At 40.9% G+C, this 11,929-nt stretch overlaps 1 non-coding gene across 1 annotated transcript; it reads right to left on the bottom strand.

Moving 5' to 3' along the window:
- Window positions 1-2,913: 2,913 nt before the first annotated feature.
- On the bottom strand, window positions 2,914-2,979 carry LOC129520340 (small nucleolar RNA SNORD58). Its single transcript, XR_008666573.1, has one exon. It is a non-coding gene; the product is annotated as a small nucleolar RNA SNORD58 (small nucleolar RNA).
- Between the last annotated feature and the right edge of the window lie 8,950 nt (window positions 2,980-11,929).

Raw genomic sequence — 11,929 nt, 5'->3', positions numbered from 1 at the left:
GAGATATGTATTCCTGGTAATATAGGCAATAAAATAATAATCCCCTAAGGAGAACTTAAAATAAGAACCCTGAAAGATCATTAATTCTTAATAACATTCTATTTTTCATATCAAGAAAATTTTGTTCCTTTGAACTACTTTTAGCCTATTCAACCAAATGTTGAATATGTGAATTTAGAATTTTTTAATGGGTAAATATCTTAACATCCACAAACACTTATGCTAATGTAGTTTTAGGGTACCAAATTTGAAGCTAGTATTTAATTTCAAATCTAACTGAATTGTGCTATTTTCATAGGAATACACAGGCTCCTTTTGAAAAGTTTAATTTTAGGTTGTAGGAATTCAAAAGAGTTAGCTCTTAAGGTACACATGTCGCATGCCATTCCGTATCATCGATATATTTTTCTTATAAACAAAGGGGCAACTCACTCTTGTTCCCTCAAAAATTATAAGTTATGTGACTCTAGAATGTTACATTTGGAATTTTCCTTAGAATCAGAAAAACAAATTCAGTCATTTCTGTTTTCCAGAATAGCATAACCTTTGTTTTACTTTAAAGTGAACCAAGCAAAGCAGCAGAAATATGTAGGGACTCAGAGAGCCCGTGGTATAATTCTGACTGTGCACCTTTATAGCATGACCTTGGGCAAATTACTCAACATCTCCTTACCTGAGAAAGATTGTTAACCAATTCTGGCCCCACAGTCTATGACTTAGGGTCAAGTCATCCTTGTACTTGTTTTACCCTGACAATATGCTAGACTTTACCTCTCTTCATGTGTCCCTACTCTTATAATTAAGCCTCTGCTGTGGTCTCTGTTCCACAATTTATCTTCCAGTTGCTTGCCCAGCATAGTTATTACTTTTAGGTTGCAGCCCTGCCCTGTACACAGGTTATAGAACCTGGCAGTATTTGGACAAATCTTCCAGTGACCCCTTCCAGTCTTCTGGTCTGAATCCCAAAGAACTATGTCCCTCTGAGTTGTTTGATTTTGTGTCAACTTAACTCTGTGTCAACTTGGCTGTGTATTCAACTGCTGCCTCAGGCCATCCACTGACAACTGCTTTTATGAACTATGGCCTGATATCTTGAAATATTTTGAACACTTGTTAACATGTCAGTATCCCCAAGTTCCAATCCTCAAGTTCCAATCCATATCCCAGTGGATATGTTCAAGACTGGTTCTTTTCCCTTCTCTGGTACTAGTGGGCCATACCCAGCCTACTCCCAAGATGCCAGGTATGTGGTTCTATAAGGTATAATCCTATAGCTTCAAGAAATTGTTAAACTGTGTTCATTATAATCTGTTTAATAAAACAGGGACAAAAGTGACATAGTTCAAAAGATCTCTATTAATGTAACAGTGGTCAAAACTTTTACAGGAGTTGTACTTAAGGGACTAGTTTTGTTTACTTTTTTTACTTTTAAAGATTTCATTTATTTTTTCATGAGAGACACACAGAGAGGCAGAGTCACAGGCAAAGGGAAAAGCAGGCTGCCTATGGGGACCCTGATATGGAACTCAATCCCAGGACCCCAGGATCACGACCTGAGCCAAAGGCAGATGCTCAACCACTGAGCCACCTAGGTGCCCCTAGTTTTGTTTACTAAGAAAATTAATTTGTGGGGTGCCTGGGTGATTCAATTGGTTAAGCAGTTGACTCTTGATTTCAGCTCAGGTCATGATCTCAAGGTTGCAGGATGGAGCCCCCTGCGTGGGACTTTCTGTGCTCAGCAGGGAGACTGTTTGAGATTCTCTCTCTCCCTCTTCTTCCCCTTCTGCCCCTCCCCCCTAAAATAAATAAATAAATCTTAAAAAAACAAAGAAAATTAATTTATGTGGAAAAACTCATTCCCCTAAAACTCAGAAATGGATTTTTACCTAAAGCTTTTGAGGAAGGATTGTTGAAGATGTTTGTGTTCCATGAATTTGTTCAATAATAAGTTTCATAGGAATGGCTGTGAATTTACTTATTTACCCAGTCATGCTTTTGAAGTGAAAAACTCCTTCTATTGTTTTTTTTTTTTTTTTTCACTTAAAAAAAAGTGTGATTGCATGTGGTTTTCCAGCATGGCATTTTAGGCATCTATGTGTGTGTGTAGCACTTAGTCTGTGTGAGGTATTATGCTAAGAACTTTATAACATATAGTCTAATTTAATTGTCACATAGGTTTATTAACCTACTACTAAAGATGAAATTGAAGCATGGAGATTTCAAGTAACTTGCCCAAGGAGGTCATACAGCGAGAAAGTGACAGAACCAGTCAAACAGAATCTCCAGATAGCCCCTAATCACTACCTGGAAACAAGAAACACTAAAGAAAACGAGGAGAAAAAAAAAATTGGGAAAAGATAAGGAATATACTTCACAAGAAGTATGAACACTTACTACATTTTCTGAATTGGTTGGTTCTGACTGGATTTTACTAGGGGTAATCAGCGAGGAAACATCTGGGTCTCCTAAGATCTTTGCTGTCATCTGAGAGAATTGGATGTTTCCTGGATTTGGATGGTTATTCCTGTGCTCAAGAGAACTGGGAAATATTTAGGGCTGGTCTTCAGAAGGAAGATAACACTACAAATCACCCTAATAAACAGTGCTCTGGAACTGTGCTAACAGGTCAACTCTCGTTGCATTAAGTCTTTATGCAATTTTCCCCTTCTGTAGAGAGCATGGCATATCCTGGCATAACCTTATGCACGAAATAGGGAAACCAGATTGTGGAATGGTATTTGAATGTTAGGACATTGATAGTTATTCTAAAGGAGACCCTGAGACTATAGCCAGAGGCTGAAAATATTCTCAGTCTCAGGACAAGTTGATACCCTGCTGAAGACCACAACCCACCATAACAAAATAAACCCTTCAATAACTTCAATGTGATGAGCTTTGTTTTTCCTTCCAGGAGCTTCTTAAAGAATAGTTGTTTTCATGATTAATCCAAAGGTGTTCTAAGAAATGCCACCATCGCAGGCGTGTGACAAGCTTTGTATGATAATTTCTGACTTGCTTGCTATAGTCATTGTGAATTCTCAATAGAAGTCTTTTAGTGCCATGTTTTCATTGGGGGAATTTCAATTTCCAGAATCATAGTGTTATGCCTCAAGTCAGACAAAATCCTAGCATCAAATTATAAGCTGTTCCTTTTCTTGAGGAACTATTCCAAAAAACCCACAATATTTCTTCAGGGAATGTATCAATAGGAATAAGAAATGGAACATAGATTGTCATTCATGATTCTGTTTCAGATTTTGAATGTTGCTTTTAAGTTAAAAACATCTTTAGAACATATTCTGTTTTTACATTTTTTTTGTCCTCTTGGCAGCCTCATTTATTCATTCATTCTTTTAGCAAATATTTACAGATTACCATCTATATGCCAGGTGCTGTGCTAGGTATTAAGAACACAACAATGAACCAGAATTTGCTGTCAAATTCTAATCATTCCATTAAATTAAATTAAATTAAATTAATATTAATATTAAAAAACAGATACACAAAATGCCTGCCCTACTTCATATTAAATTTCTTATGTTCTACACTCCTAACATCATTTTATAATATTTTGGACACAATAGTGGTGTGATATCAATGGAAAATTAAAGAATCATTGTATTTTTAAAAATCAATATCCAATTGGCCTTTTCATAGAAGATAAATGAGTGCCTTATCTCTTGTTTCAGTTTTCTGTCTTTCCTTCCTTCTTTCTTTCTATTAAATTTTTAATTTTAATGCCCTGTCTCCCATTTTAGTCATGTTCTCCTAAGTTATAACAGACTTCATTTTTCCTGAAATGCAAATTCAGTCATCACCTTGCCTTAGCATTCTAGTGGGTGGTGGTGACTGAATTCGTGCCCCAGGAAACAGTGTAAATAAATATACTATTTATCTATCCTGTTCTCTGAGGAATTTCACATAAAACAAGCGTTCTTTTTAATTTTTATTTTTAATTTATTTTTATTTTTTAAAATTTTATTTATTTATGATAGTCACAGAGAGAGAGAGAGAGGCAGAGACATAGGCAGAGGGAGAAGCAGGCTCCATGCACCGGGAGCCCGATGTGGGATTCGATCCCAGGTCTCCAGGATCGCGCCCTGGGCCAAAGGCAGGCGCCAAACCGCTGCGCCACCCAGGGATCCCGAATTTTTATTTTTAAAAAAGATTTTATTTATTTATTTGAAGAGAGAGAGAAAACACGAGTTGGTGGAACTGCAAAGAGAGAGGGAAAAGCAGGCTCTCCACTGAGCAGGGAGCCCAATGCGGGGCTGGATTCTAAGACCCTGAGATCATGAGGGGCTGTAAGGCAGACCCTTAACTAGCTACCCAGGCCCCCCAGGGGTTCTCTTTTAATTGAATCACTAATTCAGAGCCTCATCTCCTCCCTTCTATTTTCTCCACTAGTTCCTTTCCTGCTTTCCCTTCTGAAGCTTCAAAGAAGCTCCTGATTGTGTCTACTTTTCCAAATCACTCACAAGGAGGTCAATTCAGAGGTCATAAAGTCAGATGCCTGTAGGGACCAGCCTGGAAAGAGAAATAAGTGCTGGAGGCTGAGGGGAGTTAGGGGGGACTCCAGCAAACCGTCGAGCGCAGGCCCAGAAAAGAGGAAGATGCTGTACTTAGTGTCAACTCATTGTTGGGTGAATGGAACACTGGGTTAGCTGATCATCCCATTTTCAAAAGAGTTAGAAATCTGGATCTTTATGTAAAATGTCCCAATCTGTAAATGTTGAACCACTCAAAGGAAACAGTCCTGCCCAGGACTGCCATTTGCAATCTTGGTTCTTATTGGTGTTGAATTTGAAAAACTAAAAGCACCAGAGGTTTTTGAAATGTCCTTGAAGAATATGAGTTGAATTTGTGACCCAACTCTTACACTCAAGGGAAAAGGAAAAGGAAAAGTTCTTATCAGGGGTGTGATTGGATATTGGTCTAATTAGTACATTTTCGTTAATCTAATCAGTGCATTGCCATTTTACAGTTTTAAAAAATGTAATAAAGCAATCCATCTTTTATGTAAGAAAAGGAAAGGTGAGATACATATTCAACTTAAAAAACATATTCAGTTTTGTTTTTATTTATATGAAGGAACACTGGCACTGAAAGAATACATTAAAAATTAATGAGTGATTATCTTTGTAGGGTAGGGATAAGGTAGAGAGGCATGAGTGTGGGAATAAGACTTTTCAATCTACACTTTTATTTAGTTTTTATTTTTGAAACAAGTGAGAATATTATATATTCAAAAATCAAATTTTTAAAAATGAAAATAAATGGCATTAACATGCCAAATTACTTTTTATTGCAGGCAAGCATGGCAGATGACAGGTTGAAAAAGAAATTAGAATGCATAAAAATAGATAACAGGACAAAATTATTTAAGGTAAATGTAATTATAAATGCTAAAGAAGAAGCAAAAGGAATAATGTTTCAATGAGGATAGCTAAAGACATTTTTTTTAATTTACTCTTTAAATGATATCAAACTGCTGTGGTATTTATAGCCCACTGAACATACATACTTAAGACTTATTTTTTTTAAAGATTTTATTCATTTATTCATGAGACACACACACACACACACAGAGGCAGAGACACAGGCAGAGGGAAAAACAGACTCCATGCAAGGAGTCTGACGTAGGACTCGATCCCGGGTCTCCAGGATCACACCCTGGGCCAAAGGCAGGCGCCAAACTGCTGAGCCACCCAGGGATCCCCAAGGCTTATTTTTTAAAGATTTATTTTATTTATTTATTTATTTATTTATTTATTTATTTATTTATTTATTTATTTATGAGAGACACAGAGAAAGGCAGAGACACAGGCAGAGGAAGAAACAGGCTCCATGCAGGGAGCCCGACATGGGACATGGGACTCGATCCCGGGTCTCCAGGATCATGACCTGGACCAAAGGCGGCGCTAAACCGCTCAGCCACTGGGGCTGCCCCCCAAGGCTTATTTTTTTTTTTTAATGTTTTTTTTTAAATTTTTATTTATTTATTTATGATAGTCACAGAGAGAGAGAGAGAGAGAGAGAGAGAGAGAGAGAGAGAGGCAGAGACACAGGCAGGGGGAGAAGCAGGCTCCATGCACCGGGAGCCCAACGTGGAATTCGATCCCGGGTCTCCAGGATCGCGCCCCGGGCCAAAGGCAGGCGCCAAACCACTGCGCCACCCAGGGATCCCTCAAGGCTTATTTTTTAAATGCCAATATTTACAACGTAATATTGAAATACTTCCTTTACTATTGTTTTATTTTATGATAAAAATTTTGGACATCTATATAAAAATGAGAAGGGGATAGATGTATTTTTCAAAATTCTTTTGTGAGTATATAACCAAAAACGTTCAAAGACTGCTGATCTTTATGTACCTATACAGTTGACTCTTGAATTACATGGGGACTAGGGGTGTCAACGCCCCAGCACGTAGTTGAAAATCTGCATAATTTTGACTCTCCAAAAACTCAATAGCCTACTATTGACTGGAAGCCTTACCTATAACATAAATAATGATTAACACATTTTTGTATATGTATTATATGCTATATTCTTACAATAAGTTAGAGAAAAACAAGTGTTACTAAGAAAATCATAAGGACGAGAAAATACATTTAATGTACTGTAGAACATCTGCATATAAGAGATCTGCAAAGTTCAAACTTATGCTGTTCAAGGGTCACTTCTACCTGAATTACTGGAGTCATTCCTTGGTCCATGGAAGGCCAAAGTTAACATTACACAATGATAAATTAGCACCTCTGAACAGAATCATATGGATTAGTTTTGGATTAGTTAGCGTTTACTCAGAAAACCAGAAAACCTTTAAGTTCTATAAGGATGAACACCAGGTAAACAGGTAAATTTATAAGGTAAGTCCAATATGCAAGCTCAAGAATTTGCAGGGCTAACATGGTAAGAGTACAAAGGAGGTGTACTCTACCAAGTTAAGAGGTAGAAAGTTTCTTACTCAAATTTGCTATAGGCCAACCTGCTTGGGCCCATCTTGGGACACATACAGGTGGATTTAAAACCAAAAGTACAAGTCTAAAATTAAAAAAAAAAAAAGCAAAACAAAAAAACAAAAATACAAGTCTAGTTGTATGAGGGCTCATCAAACCCACCTATAATGAGGCTCACAGTGTGGACCTTGGGAAATTGCTCTAGCCCCACGTTTCTCTTTCAGGTTCTTGGAACATATGATGACAAGGAAAACAACCCAAGTTTGAAATGAAAATGATCTAAACTGGGGCACCTGAGTGGCTCAGTGATTGAGCATCTGCCTTCGGCTCGGGATGTAATTCTGGGGTCCGGGTTTGAGTCCCACACTGGGCTCCTTGCAGGGCCCTCTGCCTATGTTCCTGCCTCTCTCTGTTGTGTCTCTCATGAATGAATAAAATTTAAAAAAAATAAAATGATCTAAACTAATTTTTTCTTTCCACATAAGAAAATATTAACTAACTTAAGCTTTGTTGACTCTAAATAAAAGCTGAGTAATTGTTTCTTCTCATTTGGTTGAACTTTTGTCTTTGTTATTCCTGTTTATTATATCTCTTACCAGGGAAAATTGAAGACTCCCAGGTCACCTTTCATCTATCACCCGCTGGTCCACTCAAAGCTCTTCATATGACCTGTTTTGAATCCTTTTCTGGCCACTCCTCAAATTCTGAGACTATTCCACTGTGTCCTCTGGAATTCATGGTCCATCACCAGCAAAATCCTCTGTATCCTCACTCTCTTCTCTGAATATTTCCTTCACCTTGTTCTAAAGCAAGCCTGGCTCACATTCTGTAGATGCAATTGTCCCAGCAGCCTTTCCAGAGACCTCATACCACTGGACTTGGAGGTGGGCTAAGAATCTTCCTTGCTGTTCATTGCTTCTTTCAGTCTGTTCTTCCTCTTCCTTTTCTAATTTCTCCCCCTGCTCAGTATTTGCTTTGTTTTTTAACTCATGTCCTCTGGTGTTGTTACTCTCGTCATTGTGGTAGTCACCTACTCACTCATAATCACTCTGCCTGATTTTCCCAGGGCTACTGGCATCCTCTCTAGCATCTCTCCTAATTCTAAGTCCTATTTTCAACACATACATACATACATAATCCTTATGGCACTCTCCTTGACTCTTTTCCAATGACACTGTATCCACACTTCTTAGGCATTCACTGCCATTGTTGTATTTCACTCTAGACTTCAACACTTCTCCATAATCTTGTTTTCATGCACCCCACTCTAATGACCATATTGCTGTGGTCACTGCAGAAGTAGGATGGACTCCTCTACCCCAAATTTTGTTTGAATGTCAAGACTAACATTCATGTACCCGAGAGTATGCAAAGTTGTATGGGGCACCTAGCTGGATCAGTTGTGGAGTTTGTGGCTCTTGGTTTCAGAGTTGTGAATTTGAGCCCCATGTTTGGTGTAGAGATTACTTAAAAATAAAATCTTAAAAAAATAGTTTTAACATTCACAAAAAGTAGCTTTCAAAAAGTAGAAAGCAGGGCAGGCTCCTAAGCTGGTACAAATATGGGCTGAGGGAACAGAGAAAGAGACTATCTTAGGGTTTTATGGTGATTGAGGGGTGGGACCAGGATGAAGGTTCCCTCAAGTGGGGTGAGTGTTCCATGGTTTGAATTTTCCACTAGCACCAAAGGAGCTATCTTATCAGTTCTCTCAGATGTGGGGCAGACGGAAAAGAGGAGAGGTGGGGCTTGAAAGCTGCCAATGAGTATTTAAAAAGTGGAGTCAGACTCTTCATTATACATCTATCTTTCCAGTTCATTCCCCTTTATTCTCTGACTCTTACAGTCTCTCAAACCCACAAAATCTTGGAATTCATTGATCCTACCACCTTTCTCTGTCCTTAATCTCTCCATATTCATTCTTCCTTCATCCTAAACTCCATGGAGAATCATAATCACTCCCTTACTTATATTCTCAACTTCCTTGCTCTTTCCTTGGTAAACCTGATTAAAAAGAATTCTAAGCCTGCTCTGAACCTGCATCCTGGTAGCTAATTATTATTGGACCAAAAAAAAAAAAAAAAAGCACAACCACACTGACTTATCTCACTTACCTTCATGATCCTGAACTCAAGTGGGTCCTTTATGGCACTCAGAATTTTTCCTTAGTTCATTCATCTTCCCATTCTCCTCGATAACTACTTCACATCGTCTCTTTTCTCTTCAAAGCTCTGTTATCTTCTGCACCTCTCTATTTTTTTAAAATATTTTATGTATTCATGAGAGACACGGAGAGAGAGGCAGAGACATAGGCAGAGGGAAAAGCAGGCTCCATGCAGGGAGCCTGATGTGGGACTCAATTCCGGGACTCCAGGATCACACTCTGAGTGTGAAGGCAGACACTCAACCACTTAAGCCACCCCAGTGCCCCTGCACCTCTCTATTGATGACCTTACTTCCTTTGTCTCTGAGAAAATTGAAATGATCAGAAGAGAACTTCCACAGATTCCCACAACCCCTCCTATCCACCTGCTTGCCTGTTCCCATAGAAGATCCTTTCACTTGTGTGCTAGATTCCAAACTCTCTCTCACTCAGTGACACTGCTTCAGCAATTCTTTTTTTCAAGATAAGGGTTTTTTTTTTTAAAGATTTTATTTATTCATGAGAGACACAGAGAAAGGCAGAGACACAGAGGGAGAAGAAGGCTCCCTGCAAGGGGCCTGATGTGGATTTGATCCTGGACCTGGGGATCACACCGTGAGCTGAAGGCAGATGCTGAACCGCTGAGCTACCCAGGCGTCCCAGCAATTCTCTCTTCTTGATGCTACATTAATTTTTCATCTTCCAGATCTTTTCCAGATCATTCTGCTCAAAACCAAGTTTTTCTCCCAATTTGTCAATCTGCTTTTGACTCCACTTCCACCACCAGTTATTGCTCATTTTTGGGCTCCCCTTTAGAAAGAACTTCTCAAAAGAATTGTATTAGATATCCTAATTCCCTCCCCCCATTTTTTTTCTTAAACCCACATGGATCAAAATTTCTCCCATTGCTCCACTGAAGTGTTACCATTAGCTTCCATGGTACTAAATCCAAAGGTTAGTTCTCAGTCCTTACATATAAGCATTCACCTCTCCTTGATACACTATCTTTACTCCACTTCCAGGCATCTCTTGGCTTTCCTCCTTCACTGGCTGCTCCTTCTCAATCTCCTTTGCTAGCTTCATCCTTGGTTCTCTCCTATTTACACTCACTCCTTTGGTGATATTGTCCAGTTTCTTGACTGTAAATATCATCTAAATGTCAGTATTACTCAAATATTTCTGGCTTGACCCTCTCTTTTGAACCCCAGACTCAAATACACAACTACCTACTCAAGATCTTCCCTTGGATTTCTAACAGACCTCATATGTCAGATGTTCAAACTGAACCCTGATCTTTCTCCTCAAACCTATACTACCTGTAGTTCCCTTCATCTTCACTATTTTTTCCTTTTTTTTTTCAAATCCCCTACCAGCTTTATTACCCTATTAGATTTCACTGGTCCTATTTATTATTTATTGCCTATTACCCCCACCTCGAAACATGTAACATTCACAAGGGTTGAGATTTCTGTCTGTTTTGTTGGGCTTTATAACCCTAACAACTAGAACAACTCCTGGTGTCCGACTAATTTATTGGGTGAATGAATGAATGAATGAATGAATGAAACAAGTAGTATCCATTCTTACCTAACCAGCTGAGTTCTCTTAACCCAAACTGAAAATCAATGAAAAAAAAAAAAGAGGGATTTATCTGCAAGCAATAACCCTGATTTAAAATCTGTGTATATAGGTTGGGGGAGGGGCCGGTGCGAAGTTGTTGTTTTATTCCCCCCCCCCCCCCCCAGATAAGCAAAAGCACCAGAACAAGGTTTAGGTAAAAACCACAGCGAGTGAGTAAAGGTTGATTTCTGGAGAAAACCCTTCTCGGCGTACTGAGCTAGCAGGAGGTCTAGCTGGCTCCCTAACCCGCGCTGGCATCGCGTGGAAAGGTGGCCTGTCGGGTGAGAACAAGCAGGATGCGTCTCCCTCCACTACAAGGCTCTCGGATCAACAGCTGTTCTCCCACTAGGGTGGCTCTTTTTTTTCCCTTATTTGGACTTCACTGTCAAAAAGAAAGACACCACACCCTTCGTTATGCAGCCTTCACCGCGTAGCTGTGCCACGTCCCAGGTCTCCTATCTTCGGGACTGCGTTTTTAATTCAGTAGTATTTTGGGGTTGTTGTTTTTTTTTTTTTCCCCTTTTGAGTCAGGGTTCCTGGGTGGGGCCAGAAAAACTCTGAAGACGCTTGAAAACAATACAAACCGAAAAAGTCTGAATTTTTAAAAAGTACATCCAAAAAGAAAAAGAAAAAAAAGTTGAAGGCCGTTACGGGGCGGGACGGCTTCGGGGGGCACTGCGAGCTCAGCGGCGGGGAGCCCGGTCCGCGGTGGCTCCGCCGCGAGCGCAGAGCCCCCCGCCCGCCCCCCAGCGGCTGCAGGGGGCGCCCCCGGCCCCCGAGCCCCGCCGCCGCGCGAGGGGCGGGTCGAGCCAGGGGCCACGCCACGAACCTCGAGCGTCCCCGAAATTTCCCTGCAGCGCGCCCGGGACGCGTCCCGAGTGAAGGAGCGCAGTCCGCATCGGGGTTGGCGGGAGGCGCGGCGAGGGCGGCGAGGTCCGCAGGGTCCGCAGGGTCCTCGCCTCGCCCCGCGGAGCGCGCGCCAGCCGGCCCGCCGCGGCGCCCCCTGCCTCCTCCGCACGCCTCCCCTTTAAGCGCCAGGCGCAGCTGGATTTGTGTCGGCCGAGGCGAGGCGCGACTCCCCTTTATGGCGGAGTCGGCGGCAACGTCGCTGACAGCCGCGGCGGCGGCGGCGGCGGCGGCGGGGCGGAGCGGAGCAGGAGGCCGAGCCTCGGGCCGCCGGCCGCCGTCGCCGCAGCGGGGCCGGGGG

Source organism: Nyctereutes procyonoides, unplaced genomic scaffold (genome assembly GCF_905146905.1).
Source record: "Nyctereutes procyonoides isolate TBG_1078 unplaced genomic scaffold, NYPRO_anot_genome, whole genome shotgun sequence".
NCBI lineage: Eukaryota > Metazoa > Chordata > Mammalia > Carnivora > Canidae > Nyctereutes > Nyctereutes procyonoides.
Note: the sequence above shows the minus strand (reverse complement) of the source record. Positions and strands in the feature narration are given on the sequence as shown.